The 16,537-nt window shown below is 36.3% G+C and overlaps 1 pseudogene; it reads right to left on the bottom strand.

The window, feature by feature from the left end:
* Positions 1 to 12,114: 12,114 nt before the first annotated feature.
* On the bottom strand, positions 12,115 to 16,282 carry LOC143594042 (beta-fructofuranosidase, insoluble isoenzyme CWINV3-like; annotated as a pseudogene).
* Between the last annotated feature and the right edge of the window lie 255 nt (positions 16,283 to 16,537).

The raw sequence follows: 16,537 nt of genomic DNA, 5'->3' as shown, positions 1-16,537 counted from the left end.
ATCTGCTTGCAGTAAAGTACTGCTTCACCAAATTCACTATCAAAGTGCCAAGAAGTGAAGTCTGAAAGTGTGTCGGGCGCAAAAGGTTCCTCATGATAAACTGGGCGCCCTTCTTTTGGCATCTTGTACTTCCATATCTTCCTTCGTTTACCCGTTACAAATCAAGTTAGTTGGATTCTTGTGTGGCTTCCCTATGTTGAGCTCTAAGTTAGGGAAGTCATCTTTAGCTTGCTTGTGTAGGTGCCTATTGAACCATCCCTGAAGCCTTTTCTCACCAACACCAACACCATCACTGGCTGCCCTTACAAAGAAGTTCATGTCAAGATGAGGCAGTGTTTGCATTTCAGTGAAATGCATATAGGTGAGGTCTTCATTCTGACGCCGAATAGCCCAACTCTTACTGTCGGTGTGCCACTAGCACTACATGATGAGAAAATCATCATGATAAGCGGCATTCCTGCATTGAATGCTTGCACGTTTGTCAATGTAGTGCCACTTCCTTTGTCTTGGCTTCTGGTTTGGGGCTGCTTCAGCACTAGTAACGGGAACAACAACAGATGAGATTGGATCATTAGCAATAGAAGCATCAGTAGTAGCAGGAATGGATGAAACTGGATCATCAGCAACAGTTGGAGCAGGATCACTTGCTTCCAAATCTGGTGTAGCAAAGAGGTAATCAACCTTATACTCAGAATCCAACTTCTTTTCTTTGACATGAGATTCAATACATGAAGTAACACAAGGACCAAAAACATAATTAAAGTTAATTTCCAGCTCAGCATCCAGTTCCTTTATTTCTTTGGCGGCATTTCCAGTGTATGGATCATCACGAGCTGTATCGTCAACATCATCATGTGGAGCAGATTGATCACCTGCTCCACCACCAACACCATTACCATCATTTCTACCATCATCATTATCATTATCATCTAAGTCATCACCATCATCATCTTACTCGTCATTATCTCTTATTTCCCCTTCCTCCTCTTCCTCATCATCATCACTTTCATCATCGTCTTCACCATCTTTATTTCCACCAACACCAGCACTAGTTGCTTCACCACTAACAATACCAACACCACTACCACCAACAATAGCAGCAGAACCACTAGGACCGGCCGTATTAGTCTTTCCTTTCTTCTACTTTCCTTCTTCCTCATTGATGCGGCGTGGATAGGGTAAAAAATGTTGTTAAGTTCTTCTAAAAGTTTTTTCACACAATGTCTAGTTTTAAATTTATAAAAATGATAATTACCTTTACTAAACCACACACAAATAGGCAAATGTACCTATCGTGTATGTAGTAAAGTATAGGTAAGAACCAAGTATCGATACTCGAACACACTTGTTTAATTTTACTACTAAATCGTTGTATTTATTTTAACCGGAAGTAAACATCATAGTGGTTTTGTGTTGATAAATAAGTTTTAAAGAGAATTTTAAAAGCATAAATTAAAGACAATATTTTTGTGTTTTTATATTTTTAAACAGATGATCAAGGATAAAAGTGCATTATCTTGGTTAAAACTTCTCTTAACTTGGTTTAATAAATATTTGGTAAATATGTGATATAAGCTTGCTATGGTGATTAAATGTGGGAATAACACCTTATTTCTAAGTGATGTTATTCCATGATAGTTAAACAAATAAGTATACATAACTTCATGACCTCCACTACATCATTATATGTAAGCAAGTGGCTTATAATAAGTATCTATAAAATAGTTTACTTTAAAGATGAGACAATCCTTTAAATTACTAAGTGAATTATCTTTGATATTTTAGTAAAAATAACATTTGTATTACACTTAAAATACCAATTAAGATTAGTTAAGTTGTAAAGAATCAACCTTGAATTATCAATTATTAACCCACACAACTCTTGAACAATTATAGAACTCATATAATAACCACCCAAGAGTTGTTAAAATAGGTTATGTTGCACACTCACTTGACAAGTAATTAACCAATTTTAGTGAAAGAACATCAACTATCCATTTTCACAACAATCCCAATCATTCCCCATTTAAGATGATCAATTACCACTAATACTTCACTTGATTCATGTCAATATTAGGATTTCTGCTTTTTTCTCAAACAAACCCTTATAATAATGGCAATTCCCAGGCTTATCATCAAGCTCGGTACTTGGTTTCTCCTTTAAAGTTCATAACCAAAGCCTTAAAAGACTAGCAATTTCTCGGCTTATCGTCAAGCTCGACATTTGGGGGTATCTTTTAAGAGTATTTTAACATTCATCATCAAGTGATAATTGCAACATAACCTTTACTTATTAAAAACATAACACATGTTCTATCAATATTTTTAAACTTCAATGAAGATTCATTAATAAACAAGATGATACTATGAAAGTTTAGCCAATAATAAAAATGATGTTATCCATCAAAGTAGTAGATACAAACATGATCAAATAAAACAATTTAACCAATTTGGATGAATAATCTATGATGCTAATGACTTCTTCCACAAGCTTAATCTCCTTAATCCTCAAGGGTTGGATGGATGGGATAATGTGGGTGAAGTGTATTTAATGGTGTTGTAAGGTGATTGAATGTGGAAGATGAGCATTCTATTTATAGGCTTATCATGTCACCAAAACACGACCGTGTATAGCAAAACACGGCCATGGTGACTTTTTTGTCACGTTGTAATTAATGCTCGTTGTCAGATCGCACAACAGAGGGAGAACACGGCCGTGGTGAGTTGGGCACAGCCATGGTGACTTCCAAAAGAGTCCAATTTTTGTCTTTTTCTCTTATATTTTCAACATGGGGTGTGTTTTGGTAAAACATGACCATGTTTAGCTTCAGAATCTTCTATTTTGTCTTTTCCTCTTGTACTTTAAATATGGAGTGTGTTTGGTTAACATGGTCATGTTATGACAACCTGAATTTTTATCTTTTCTTCGTAAGTTCTAGGCATGACCATACCTTAAATTATTATGGGGTGTGTTGATTTTGTTTTTGTAAGTCCCGAATCTAGAACACTACAATGCAATATCTACAAAACACGTGATTGGGCGGAATCCAAACACGTTATGAATCAAGAAACAAATAGCAAGAACACAAACATAGGATTCAAAGCACATATTTATTATAAACGTCGGGTACTGTAGGTCCCGACGCGGGTGGATCTAACAACAATATTTGGATCAACCAAACTTAGTGCTAGCAGAAATCACACTAAGTCACTAAGTGGTCTCGGATCTTGAGAGTTTATTTTCGGATATGGAAAGTTAGAGTGAGAGAGTGAAGGCTAGAGAGTAAGTATATAGGTAAGATAGAATTTTGGCAAAAGGTTTTCTATTAATAATCAACAACCTCTCGCATGGCATGCTTCTCTATTTATAGAGAAGCATGTGTGAGATACATGTCACATCACATGCCCAATGGGCTTCTATACATTATTTCCCTTGGGCCTTCTCCCTTGGGCCTATTACATACAAAATGAACTACTAAATCCCAAAACATAACAAACCAATACAAAAGACTAACGTAACAAAATGAGGCCTAACAATCTCCCTTTAGTCTTTAGTATTGAAAACCGTCGGTGTAGATGGTCGTGGTTGGTCTTGAGGTGGTGAGGGTGGTATTTGGGGGCAGGAAGGTCGATATTGGTTGGTCTATTGGAGTGGGTTCGGGTGAGGATTCGGGTGAGTCGTGGAGTAAGGTTTTGGTTTTCATGACTTTGGATTTCTTTATGGATTTGGGTTTCCTATAGGTAGGGATTTGGATTTTGGCTACATCTAAGTCTTTGAGTACTTGGGCTAGGGTCTCTTTGGTAACTACAGGAGGGGGAGAGGGTTTACCTTTTGAGGAAAGCTTGACGACGAGCTTGGAGGACTTCTGGGAGTCTCCAAGTCTCCTCAGACGCTTCAAGGGCGGCTGGTCTTCCTCTTCCTCTTCCTCTTCCTCCTCTAAATCAACAACCTTGCCCTTCTCAGTATCCTTCCTCTTTAGATCATGCTTAGCTTTCGTGCGGTCCTCAGGAGGCTCATCAGACGAATCTTGTTCTGTTTCAACCTCTGGCTCATCATCCTCTTCACTCTTAACAGACTGGTGACCCGCAGTCTCAGTTTCCTCAAACAAACCGAACTTAGGACCCGGTCTTGTTCCAACATACTGGTGTCCCTTCCCTTTTGTACTCAAGAAGACACCAAAGAGTGACAACTTGATCTAAACTGATATGATATGGCTCGGGATTCGACTTCTTATCCTTAGCTTTCTTTGGCCCCGTCCTAGGAACGTCTGGAATCAAGTCATCTAGAAGCATTTGTACAAATCTTGGGTACAGATGCCAGGTAGCTTTCACTCTTGATGTTTCCCAGCATGCACAAGAATATTCTTTGAGAATAGTTGAACTTCTCTCGATTTGTCAGTGTGAACATGGTACGGACCCAGTCAAACCTCATGCTATCGTATCCTCCATGAATATCTGCAAAGCAATGAGTCACGATGTGGAAAAGAAACCTCCAATATGGTGGGAGATGTTTCTTCTCCAGACTCCTCCATTCAGTGTCGTATCCCATCTCAGCAAGAAATGCTTCCAACTTCTTTATGTCACCCTTCTCATATGCATAATCAGGCTCATCAGTTATCTTCAATACCCGTCTAATGTCTGCTTTAGTAATTGTTAATTTCTTCCCGGCAATGTTAGTAGTGAAGGATAGAGAATCATCATCTATATGTGCAAAAGGCCAGAAATCCAAGACCCACTTGTAATAGATAACTGGGTTGGCTGTGATAACATGTGCAAGGGATGATTGCTTAAGCCCCTTGACCATTGATGTGAATACTTTATCTGCCTTTACCTTTGGTAACTCGAGAGCACAAAACAAATTGTGACCCTGAAATCAAACCATAAAATCATGAGAATGATCATTAAGACACAAACAAAACAAATAAGTTACATATATAAGCTTTAAGTATTTACATATTACATAATTTAATTAATTACTAGTAGTTAATTAGTTATGTATATTTTAGATTTAATAAGTACATAAGTTAATTTTATTTATAAGTCACTTAGTCCAATATGTACAATTATTAAGTCCAAAAACAATCCAAGTGTCCAAACAGTTCAACAGTCCAAAACAGTCCGGTAGTTTCAGTTTGAAATTCCTAAAAGTTTTGCTAAGTATGACTTTTTCGCATGGTTTTATTTCGCTTCGCATGGGGAGCGAAGCGAAACATCTTATTTTGCTAAGTATGACTTTTTCGCATGGTTTTATTTCGCTTCGCATGGGGACGCGGAGCGAAACAGAAGGTGTTTCGCTTCGCATGTCCAGGCGAAGCGAAGCAAAAGGTGTTTCGCTTCGTACGTCCACTCGAAGCGAAACCTTGTCCACGTGAAAAAGTTAACTTAGCCCATTTTTGATCCCCTTCTCATTTCTTGGGTGTTGCCTAGACCCGAATTAGGTTTCTGGAAAGTGTGAAGACAACCCTCTCAGATTTACATGGTCAATTGAACCCTTGAACATATGAACAAACCTAGATCTACAAACTTTTCAACAAACAAACCTAAAACTAACAATTTAATGATAAACACGATTTAAAGTCCTAATTATCAGTTTATAATTCATTTATCCTCATCATAGATAAAGATCTGTTCACAAAAATGGCCGACGGTTCATTAGAATTATTGTCTTAATTCGGGTGAACCCAGAAACAAAGAAGAAAGGACATTCCATGGTGTTTATGAAGTTATACCAAGAGTGTTGGATCTGGATTCAATGACATAGTTGATAAAGATAGGCCGGATCTTTTAAAACTTGGAAAAGAGATTCAGGTTTGGAGGATGAAAGTGAGAGAGTAGATGAAAAGTGTTTGGTGAACAGTGAAAGTGATTTTGATGACCCATATATGTAGGGTCAGCCTATCTCGCGATAAGGTCAAAACATCGCGGGTATTCACCTAAAAATACACTCTCGGTCCTCGGTCTTTAAAATATTTGCACATTCAAACCCGAAGAAACATTTACCCACCGAATCCAAGCACTTGATTATATTTCAGATTTTTCTTTTGTCGGTCCTTGACAGTTAACCTTTGCACTGACGATCTCTTAAACATAATCATAGAAATAAGATTAAAATACAAATACAAATAAATAAAATTAAAGATAAAAAATAGAAATAAAAATAAAATAAACAAAAAATAAAAATAAAAATAAACTTAAAATGAAAATAAAATAAAATAAAATGAAAATTAAAAATAAAACTTAAAATATTAGACTATACAAGTACTTAATATTTTGGAAAACAAAAATAGAATAAACTAAAACAAAAGAAAATTTAAAACATTTTGAAGTTAAAAAAATAATATTGAATTAATTTACATAGATCTCTTATTTAGTTAATTTACAAAGAACGATCGCGACATGGAATCATATTGATTTGCAAAGCCCTAGATCGTGTTTCCATTTTGAAATTATTGTGACACAAATTCATCATTGACTGCATATATTGTCCACCCTTTTAACTTGACAAGTGTTTTGATGCCAAAGTGATACATTTGAAGTTCAATTAGGCACGGTGCTTATGTGGTCCCCACTTAATCAGACATGTTACTGAATCCATCATATCTCGGGCTTAGTTTGTGTTAACATATCACCTCAACTTAACTTAAACCTTTCTTAGTTGATCACAGTACTCTTATTAACATACTTGACACTTTGATTTTGTACACTCAATACTTTATGCTTTGCACACTTGACTCAATCTAGAAAAGTTAAAATAAAGCAGAAGATTCAGGGCCTTAACAATAAGATATTGTATGACTACAAACAGAGAAAGTCCAAGACTTGAATCAAAATAAATGAAGAAATAAAGCAGATCATTAAAATCCTAAAAGATTTTTTTTTTTTTTTATTATGAGGCTTTACTTGACTCATATAAAAATCAAAAAATTGACACTTATTTCATAAGACAACTATAATCAGGTACAGAGAGGATTGGGTATAACATGTATAATTACATTTTTGCCTTCATGAATATGACTTCATGGAATCATGCAACCGTTTCTTAATTGTATAGCCACTAGCAACGGTAATAGTTTAAATTTATATCACACAACACTTACTTGTTTGTTAAGCCTATCTACACATCTATGAATGACCTTGTAGCCTTTTGTTCTACTCTTTTAATGCGCTAGAATCATTACATACCAATGTACTATCACTTTCCAATAGGTCGGATCAAATTCTTAATTGAAAATTTTAAAATAATCGACTCCCTCTATGAAGGAGCTCCCTCTAAACGGGACAACACTTTTAGAGTTTTCTTAAGATTTTCTTAAATATGAGTAAAGATGAAATTAATATTATATATAAAAACTTAAAATCTTTTTGTTAAGTCAAGTGACTTGATTTTTGTTTTACTAAAAGTAAATTTAAAATCTTTTTGGTGAGTTAAAGTTAACTCATTTTCTCCCTCTAAAATTGTGACATATTTGAAAAATATTTACAATTTTAAAACAAAGTTATAATTTACTCAAAGAAATCATGCCCAATGACTCAACGAGAAACAAAAATCGGGCACAACAAAAAGCTTTGGTTAAGAGATCTGCAAAGTTAAAATCGGTGTGGACCCTTTTTATGTTCACAAGCTTACGATCAAAACAATCACGAATAAAGTGTATTCGGATGTTGATGTGCTTAGTCTTTGAGTGGTGGACCGGGTTTTTAACGATTGCAACGGCCGCCTCATTATCACATTTGATCGTTGTATCAAAGAAATTCAAACTGTAATCCAGCAACTGATGCTGTATCCATATCACTTGAGAGCAGCAGCTGGATGCGGCAATGTACTCGGCTTCTACTATGGAGGTGGACACAGTGACTTGTTTCTTGCACTGCCATGAGATCAACCGATCTCCCAGGAATTGACATCCACCCAAAGTAGACTTTCTGTCCAAGTTGCATCCCTCATAATCACTGTCGGTGTAAGCATGGAGTTCCAAGGGTGACTCCTTTGGATACCAAAGACCCAAACGTGGTCTCCCCTTCAAGTATCTGAAAATACGCTTGACAGCCGTCATGTGGGATTCTCTCAGGTCTGACTGATATCTGGCACACTGACAAACAGGGAACATGATGTCCGGTCTGCTTGCAGTGAGATACATCAGTGAACCAATCATGGACCTATAGAGTTGTTGATCGACTGGTTTTCCTGAAGGATCAGGAGCGAGAACAGGTTGCGTAGCGATAGGTGTCATGAAAGCAGTTGAGTCCTTGAATCCAAATTTCTGAACAATGTCATGAACATACTATTCTTGGTGAATTAAAGTCCCGTCCTTCTTTTGCTCAACTTGTAAGCCCAAGAAGAAAGTTATCTCCCCTAAGGAACTCATTTCAAATCGCTGTTGCATAACCTTAGAGAACTCCTTGCACAGATCTTCTTTCGTGGACCCAAAGATAATATCATCAACATAAACTTGTACCAGAATCAAATCACCCGTGACCTTCTTGACAAAGAGAGTTTGATCGACGATTCCTCTCTTGTATCCATTCTTCACTAAATGATCGGCCAGTGTGGCATACCATGCACGAGGTGCTTGGTGAAGACCATAAAGTGCTCAAGTCAGTAAACGTAATCAGGATTACCTGGATCTTGAAAACCTGGAGGTTGATAGACGTAGATCTCTTCTTTTACTTTCCCGTACAAGAAAGCAGTCTTCACGTCCATTTGATACACTTTGAAGTTCATGTACGAAGCATATGCCAAAAAGATGCGAATTGCTTCTAATCTGGCTACCGATGCATAGACTTCATCGTAGTCAAGACCTTCACGTTGCCAAAAGCCTTGCACAACAAGCTGGGCTTTGTTTCTTATGATAACCCCTTGTCATCTTTCTTATTTCGGAAAACCCATTTCGTTCCAATTGGCTTCTTATAATCTGGTTTCTTCACTGGCCTCTAAACATTCAGCTTCTTGAACTGTAACAGCTCTTCTTGCATCGCTTCCACCCAAGAGTTCTCTTTCAATGCAACTTTGTAGTCCTTGGGCTCAATTTGTGAAATAAAACAGGCAAAAAGACATCTGTTAATTGTACCAGAGGTGCTGTGTGTTTGAATGCCAGCAGATAGATCTCCAATGATGTTCTCAGTCGGATGTCAACGATGGATCGATAACTGTGGAATTTGCTCGACATGCTCAACTGGTGTTGCCTCAAGCTGGATGGTCAGGCTCTCTATGGGATGAAATACAGTGGTCGCAAGAACAAAAGCACTTGGTTGAGAATTAGTGGGGTCCTCATGCTGATCAACCAGATTTTCATGTGCAATGGGAACTTCCCATACGACGGCTGGAACAGAGGTTGAGTTGGTGTTATCAGAAGCTTCGTTTGGACTGGGATCAACCTACACATTTGATGCATCGACTTCCATTGCAGGATCCTGATTATCTTCTTCTGAGGGAGGTGTGGGGACGGATTCCACCACACTTGGTTCTGCAGGAGGTGGCTCTGCTTGTTCGGCTTGAACATTTTCATCGTTGTCGGCTGACACATATGAATCAGAATCTGAATCAGTGATGTCTTCAACAACGTGCATTTCGGTGGTGTCGGCAGAGGGCTGTATATCATTAACCGAGGCTGGTGGATTAGCCACGGGTTGTACATTAAGTACGGGTACAGGAGTAGCTATGTTAACATCTCCAAGATTTCTCAATGCAGCATGCATCAAAACAGATTGATCATCAGCAGGTTGAACAGGTGCAGAAAAAACAGGGGAAATTGTTGGTACAACGGGTGTCACATACGTCCCACGAAACTGCTTGAACGGACTTTCATAATCAAACATCCAGTCCGGACCATTGCGTGCATCGGTAGGGTTGAATTCTTGCCAAACAATGTTGAAAGACTCCATGATCACTCTGGTTTTCTTGTTGTATACCCGATAAGCACATTTGTCGGCAGCATAACCAACAAAATAGCACTCATCCGCCTTTTCAGCAAACTTGGAGGTTGTTCCAGCATTGGTTTGGAGTATGGTACAGGGACATCCAAACGTTCTGAAGAAATTTACCCTTGGCTTTGTTCCATAGAAGACCTCATATGGAGTCTTGTTCAATCTTTTGTTCAGAAGCACACGATTCTGGTAAAGCAAGATGCGTTGATTGCTTCACCCCAGAAAATTAATGGTAGTTTTGAATATGACAGCATTGTTCGAGCGGCTTCAACCAACGTATGGTTTCTTCGTTCAGCCACCCCATTTTGAATGTATGGTTTCTTCGTTCAGCCACCCCATTTTGTTCTGGAGTATAAGGTGCGCTGAGTTGATGAAGAATTCCCTTGTTGTGACAGAATTCATTCACCACCTTGTTGCAAAATTCTGTACCATTGTCACTTCTGATACACTTCACCTTCTTGTCAGTTTGATTTTCAACCAACACAATGAACCTGAGCAGAAACTGCGATGTCTCATCTTTGTGCCCTAACAGAATTGTCCAACTAAAACGCGAGAAATCGTCAGTAATAACCAGACAATAGGCTTTTCAACCTATTGCCATTGGTTGAATTGGACCAAAGAGGTCCATGTGCAACAGCTGGAGAGTGGAGGTTACGGAATTGACGGTCTTGGGTCTGTGAGGGAGTTTGTGCTGTTTACATTTAGAGCAAGATAAACATTTTTCAGCACAATGAAAAGATTTTACAAGTAAGCCCCTCACATGGTCACATTTAACCAACTTATTCAAGTTCTTAAAGTTGACGTGACCCAAACGTCGATGCCATAATGATGAATCGTTCTCCGAGGCATTGGACATCCAACAAGAAGCAGAACGCATGGAATAATTGCTTCTCATGTCCAGAATGTAGACATCGTGAGAAACATGTCACATCACATGTCCAAAGGGCTTCTATACATTATTTCCCTTGGGCCTATTACATACAAAATAAACTACTAAAGCCCAAAACATAACAAACCAATACAAAAGACTAACATAACAAAATGAGGCCTAACAGGTACTTAATCCCGTAATACAAAAACCGGTTACACCTTTAGATAGAATAATAACTAGCGTCTCTTAACAACTGACAAACATATAGCTTATATATGCTAGTACAAGCCATATAGGGTAAGCTCAAGCCCAACCCGTAAAGCTTCGGTCTATTCTAATTTATCCCCTAACAAAGTATAAACCGTAAAATATAACCCAATAATCTCCCCCTTGGTTTATAACTTTTCTTCATCATGGTTTGTTGATTATCTTTGCATCAGCCCACCTTAACGCACCAGCCCATGACTTGGTTTTGATCATAGACGCAACCATTCCTGTGTACTCTTTTGCTGCTTCTTCAAACAAAGGTGATGATTGAATCTGGAACAAAGCCGGTCTTTTTAATAACTTGCTCACCAAACCTTAGCTAATCCCTTGGGTCAATAATGCTAATTTGACCATCTGCCAACTTGATAATAGCGTATGAACACCTTTGGTTTATTTTCGGTACCATAACAAGCCTGAAGAACCCCGACCGAGTTTGCGCATACTCGCGACCTTATTTAAAGTCCATGACTGACAACGCTCGGATTTTACCAATGCGTAAGTTTACCGACCCCCCCCCCCCCTAAATTGGTCACTGGTCCACCTTAATTTTTATATTTTTTTCGTTTTTTAGTTCTGGTACTATAACGTACATAATCAAATTGACCAAATTCGTTTCAAGTTACGCCTCAATGCTCGGAACCAACAACGCTTGGATTTTACCACCGCCTGAGTTTGCCAACCAAATAAACATCGTCTTAAATATTTTGTTTTCTTATATGTTAGTTTGACGAATTAATTTGTTGGGTTAATGCTCAAATTTTACCAATGGTGTTTATATCGTAACGAACGCAACCAGTACTGGCCGAATTCGTGCCGACTCATCGTCATAACACTTGGGTTTACCAACGCCCGGGTTTCAACGCTGAAATTTTTGCAGCCGTCCTGCCACAACATGCCGGGTAGAAAAACTAGTTATTACTACTACAAAAGTTAAATCGGGGCATTTGGATAGGTTGGTGGATGTTATGTAAATAATAAAAATAAATATAAGTCGATATACTTTGTATACAATATAATAAACATGTTGATCATATAGCTAAACTAGTTCGATCACTTTATTTAAACCTATAAACCAATTTATTGGCTTGAAGTCTTGATTATGGTTTCTTCTAATCAGTTACCGCACCTCTGCCCGTTTTAACGTTCCAAGCATCTAATGTTTTGATAACTATGTCACGACTTCCATTATTGAACACATAGATATGAGCTGCTTTATTCTCATGAAATTGCGGGTACACTCTAGCGGTATTGCATGCTCTTCCGTCAGCTCCAAAACTCTCGACCACCGATTGATCTACCTGCAAAGGGTAAAGCCAGATTAGAAACTTATGGGGGATTATTTAATTAAATGGTAACTAAGTATCTTTTTTTAATTATTCCACTAAAGTTATTTATACTTTTTTCTAACTTCAAAAAGAACTCAAACTTTCGTATTGTTTCATTGTGAAAATTTTCTAACTGTGGTCTTTAATTTATATTTAGTGACATAAATGAAGCATGTACGAAATGAAATTACTATTTTGTGGCCATGTTATCAAATTTGCAGTAGGAAGTAATATTGAAGCATGTACGAAATGAAGTATCAAAGGTATTTGTCTAGTTGGTATCAAAGAGGTATATAAGACTTAAGCCTTTCTACTAGAGTGATGATTCAAATATCATGGGTTACTAAAGTGATAAAAATCAAAAACGTCATTCATATTTTTTTTATCAAGTCTAGTAATTGTTAAATATAAGTCAACTTGCAAATATATTCAATAAATAGTAACTAACTTTCATACACATTAAAACTTAAGTCATTTAATTTAGCACTTATACAAAACTTGCAACAATAAAGCATTAATATTGGAACTTTGAAAGGTTTTATTGTTGGAGAAAAATACTGAATTTTTTACCAAAACTAGTGTTGGTAGAAAAAGTATTTATTATTTTGATGTTCCATAGAAACTATTTACCAAACTAGTGTTTTCTTTTATTTTCTATTCACCTTTTATTATTAAATCATCATATTAGAGTTTCTTTTATATTATTTTTATATTCGTTAACCTTTTTTTATATTTTATCAACAAAACTTTTCTTATCTTTTTTTTATCTCGTTGCTATTCTTTTTATTTCTTTTTTTTAAATTGTTTTCAAATGTATTTATTTTTTGCTTTTATTTAAATATATTCATTTTACGAATTTTATTTTTTAGGTTTAGTTTCGAGACTTTGACGAACCTAACCGATACCGATCAAATCCACGTCAAATAATCACCGCAACGTCTGGGTTTTACCAAATTATGTTATTTTTTGTTTTAAATATGTTCATTTACGAATTTATTTTTGGGTTAAGTTCCAGTATGGTAACGAACCTAACTGGTACTGATGTTCTGGATTCTTTTCGTTTTAAATATGTTCAGTGTAGCATATTCAGTTTATTTTAGACATTTTTTTAAAATTTGTTTATAGTTGTAGAGATCGATAGCGACTCAACTTCATTTGGCATTTTTGCCTTTTTTTTGTGTTCTTTGAATTTCTTATTTTCGTTTATATTTTATATTGAGACTTGTGGCTCGTAGCAGGTCAAGTTTTAACATTGGTTACCTTTTTATGTTTCTTATTTCATTTTGAATTTATTTGGATGATTTATTTGTTTTTATATTCTACAATAGTAGATAAAAAATAAAATAAGAGGAAAAGAATTATAACACTTAGTGAAAATACAAAAAAAAGAAAGAAAGAAAGAAAATAAAAGTTGACTGGTAAGAAATATATATACAAAAAGGAAGATACTAGATTGATGGATAAAAATATACATAAGTATTATGTTATAAAAAATAAATAATCGATTAACTAAATAAAAAAATTAAAAGACTCCAATAAAAGAATTTAAAAATAAAGATGAATATAAAATAAATGCAAAACACTAGTTTGGTAAATAGTTTTCATTGAACACTAAAATGGTAAATACTTTTTCCACCAACACTACTACTCACTTAAAAAGAGAAATAATAAAATATGGTTACTATTTTATGATTTTATACCTTATAGTTTTAACAACACTAATAAAAATAAACAAACAAGTATGACAATTTCATACCAAGCTTCTAAGTGAAATTATTTTATCTTCATAATCCATGTGGATAAAAGCTCCATATATAGTTTTATCAACCCCCTGTCTTAGGGAAGACCTGCAAAAGTTTAAATCAGAAAATATAGATATGTGATTATGTGAATCACCTAAAACAAGTAAACATTGTTATATATGAATATGAAGCTGCTTTGATCACTACAAATTAGAACGACAAACTTACTATTTTCTTTGTATACTCGGTAAAAGACCGCGGTTTGTTTGGTTAAATCTTGAGAAGCCATAAGCAATAAGCCGAATGGCCCTGCTCGACCACTGACACTAGTTAGCTTTTATTACATAGAGTTTGTGGATCATCCCACTTTGAGTCCAAAACCTCGGCCTCTTCTATTTTGGGCATATTAAAGAAGAGTTGTATGTCAACCTAAGCAAAAGAAAATTAATCAATGGCAAAGAAATTAGAAAACATAAGTGGAAATTGGTTAAAGAGGTGACCTGTGATGCCTGTAACTTCAAGTAATGATTTTCTTGTAAGCTTCTTGTTAGAGTAGGTAACATGGTTCCCGCGCAATTTTTAAGTTTCTTCAACTGGCCATTGCACCAGTTGTCTTCCATTGTTACTAAGAAAAACCTGACGAGGAATGGACTACAAAATCCCATTGAAACTATTCAATAACAAGTATTAGATAAAATATATAGTTATGGTTTAATTTAATTGTTTTTGCATAATTATGTAGATTAATTAATTAATCGTACATAACACATGCCTAGGTTTTCATCATCATGCGCTAAAGTTATACTTTGAGGGTGTTATTTTGCATCTTTTGTGTCAATATAGTTATTCTAAAAGAATTAATGCAACAACCAATTCAGGTATAGATTAGTTTGAAATTTTTTTACCTGAATTCCGGCCCATCCTTTTTTAATATCATCTGCTGAGCTATCCGATTTAGTGACCCATCCCCATAATATTCTCCTATTCTTTACAATGTCGAAAAATGTCTTGGAAGCATAAAATTTTCCATAATCATATCTCCAGTCTGAGCTACTTCTAGTAAGACCTTTACTTTCTAGCATAAACTTTTCATAGTTAGAATCATAGCTTCCAATCACATAGTAGTCGTGTGATAGAAAGCTCACTTTCATCACATACTTTTGATTTTCCTCATATGCCGAATTATCAAGCCCGGGTGTACTGTTGACAGACACAGGATAAAAGTCTGGACACTCCCAAACCCCAGTTTCCACCGCAAAATGAAGTGGATCATCATGCAAAATCCAGTGAACAAAATCTTTACTCCGGTAAAGTATCACGACTCCTTGATTATTTCTCAAACCACCTATAACCATCCTCCAACTCCCATCTTTGTCCTTCCAAGCAGTATTAGGATCACGAAAGTTGTCCGGGCTGACCCCCTCCGGTGGTGCCGCTAATGGATTACTAGAATACTTTACCCATTCATTAAGAAAAGGATCTGATACGTTTCTAGGCGTCGCAAGATTCTGAACTTGCTGATTGTTAATGTCGACTCCAGTGTACAACATAACCGGTTTGTTTCCAGGAAGGATTGTTATTGAGCCAGACCAACAACAGTTGATGTCGAATGGCTCGGTTGGGAACAAGCGCGTTGTTGAGATGAATCCAGCTGGTTAGATTGCTGGACACCGAATGCCCCCATACGATTGTTCTGTTGAAAACTGAACCGTAGGGATTGTACTGGTAGAATAAATGATAGAGTCCTTTGTAATACACCGGACCTGCAGATGTGCATGATTAAATTCAAACCATGCAATTAGTCAAATATGAAGTCTTGTAAATTATAGGAGTTTGAGATATTACCATTAGGATCTGCTTGGGCAAATGCACAAGGCAAGGGAGAAGATACAATGCCATGCATAAAAGAGAGAATTAAACACGATATGATCATTTTTAAGCCATTTCAACAATAACATATATGTACAATGAATTGAAAGATATCTAAATTACGTACCGTTCATCCAGTTATGTGGAGGCCAGAAGTGGAAAGACGGTTTCCCTCATTGGTTCTTCGCTATTCAATCGGGATATTGAGATTTATTATTAACATATTCGCCATTGCTATGCAGAACACAGCACAAGTATATTATACAAAGAACAAAAGCTTTCATTTTAAGAGTTCAACTTACTAATTGCTCGAATGTGAAATTGGCAGAATTTAAAGGAATATAATTCTATATTTCTATGTAATGCCTAAGGACTAGCTATGATCAGTCACCCTCACTGGATGGGATTGGTTCAGTGATTAAAACCTCTGACGAAAGCACCATGTTTTTTTTAACAGCACCATGTATATTCCAGTGAGTTGTCGACCAATTTTTATTTAGTTATTCACTTGTTTGGTTCGGTTTATTACCGAGTAAAAA

This window comes from Bidens hawaiensis, unplaced genomic scaffold (assembly GCF_021521415.1).
Source record: "Bidens hawaiensis isolate Kalapana, Puna unplaced genomic scaffold, B.hawaiensis_p1.1 tig00001692_1, whole genome shotgun sequence".
Classification (NCBI taxonomy): Eukaryota; Viridiplantae; Streptophyta; class Magnoliopsida; order Asterales; family Asteraceae; genus Bidens; species Bidens hawaiensis.
Note: the sequence above shows the minus strand (reverse complement) of the source record. Positions and strands in the feature narration are given on the sequence as shown.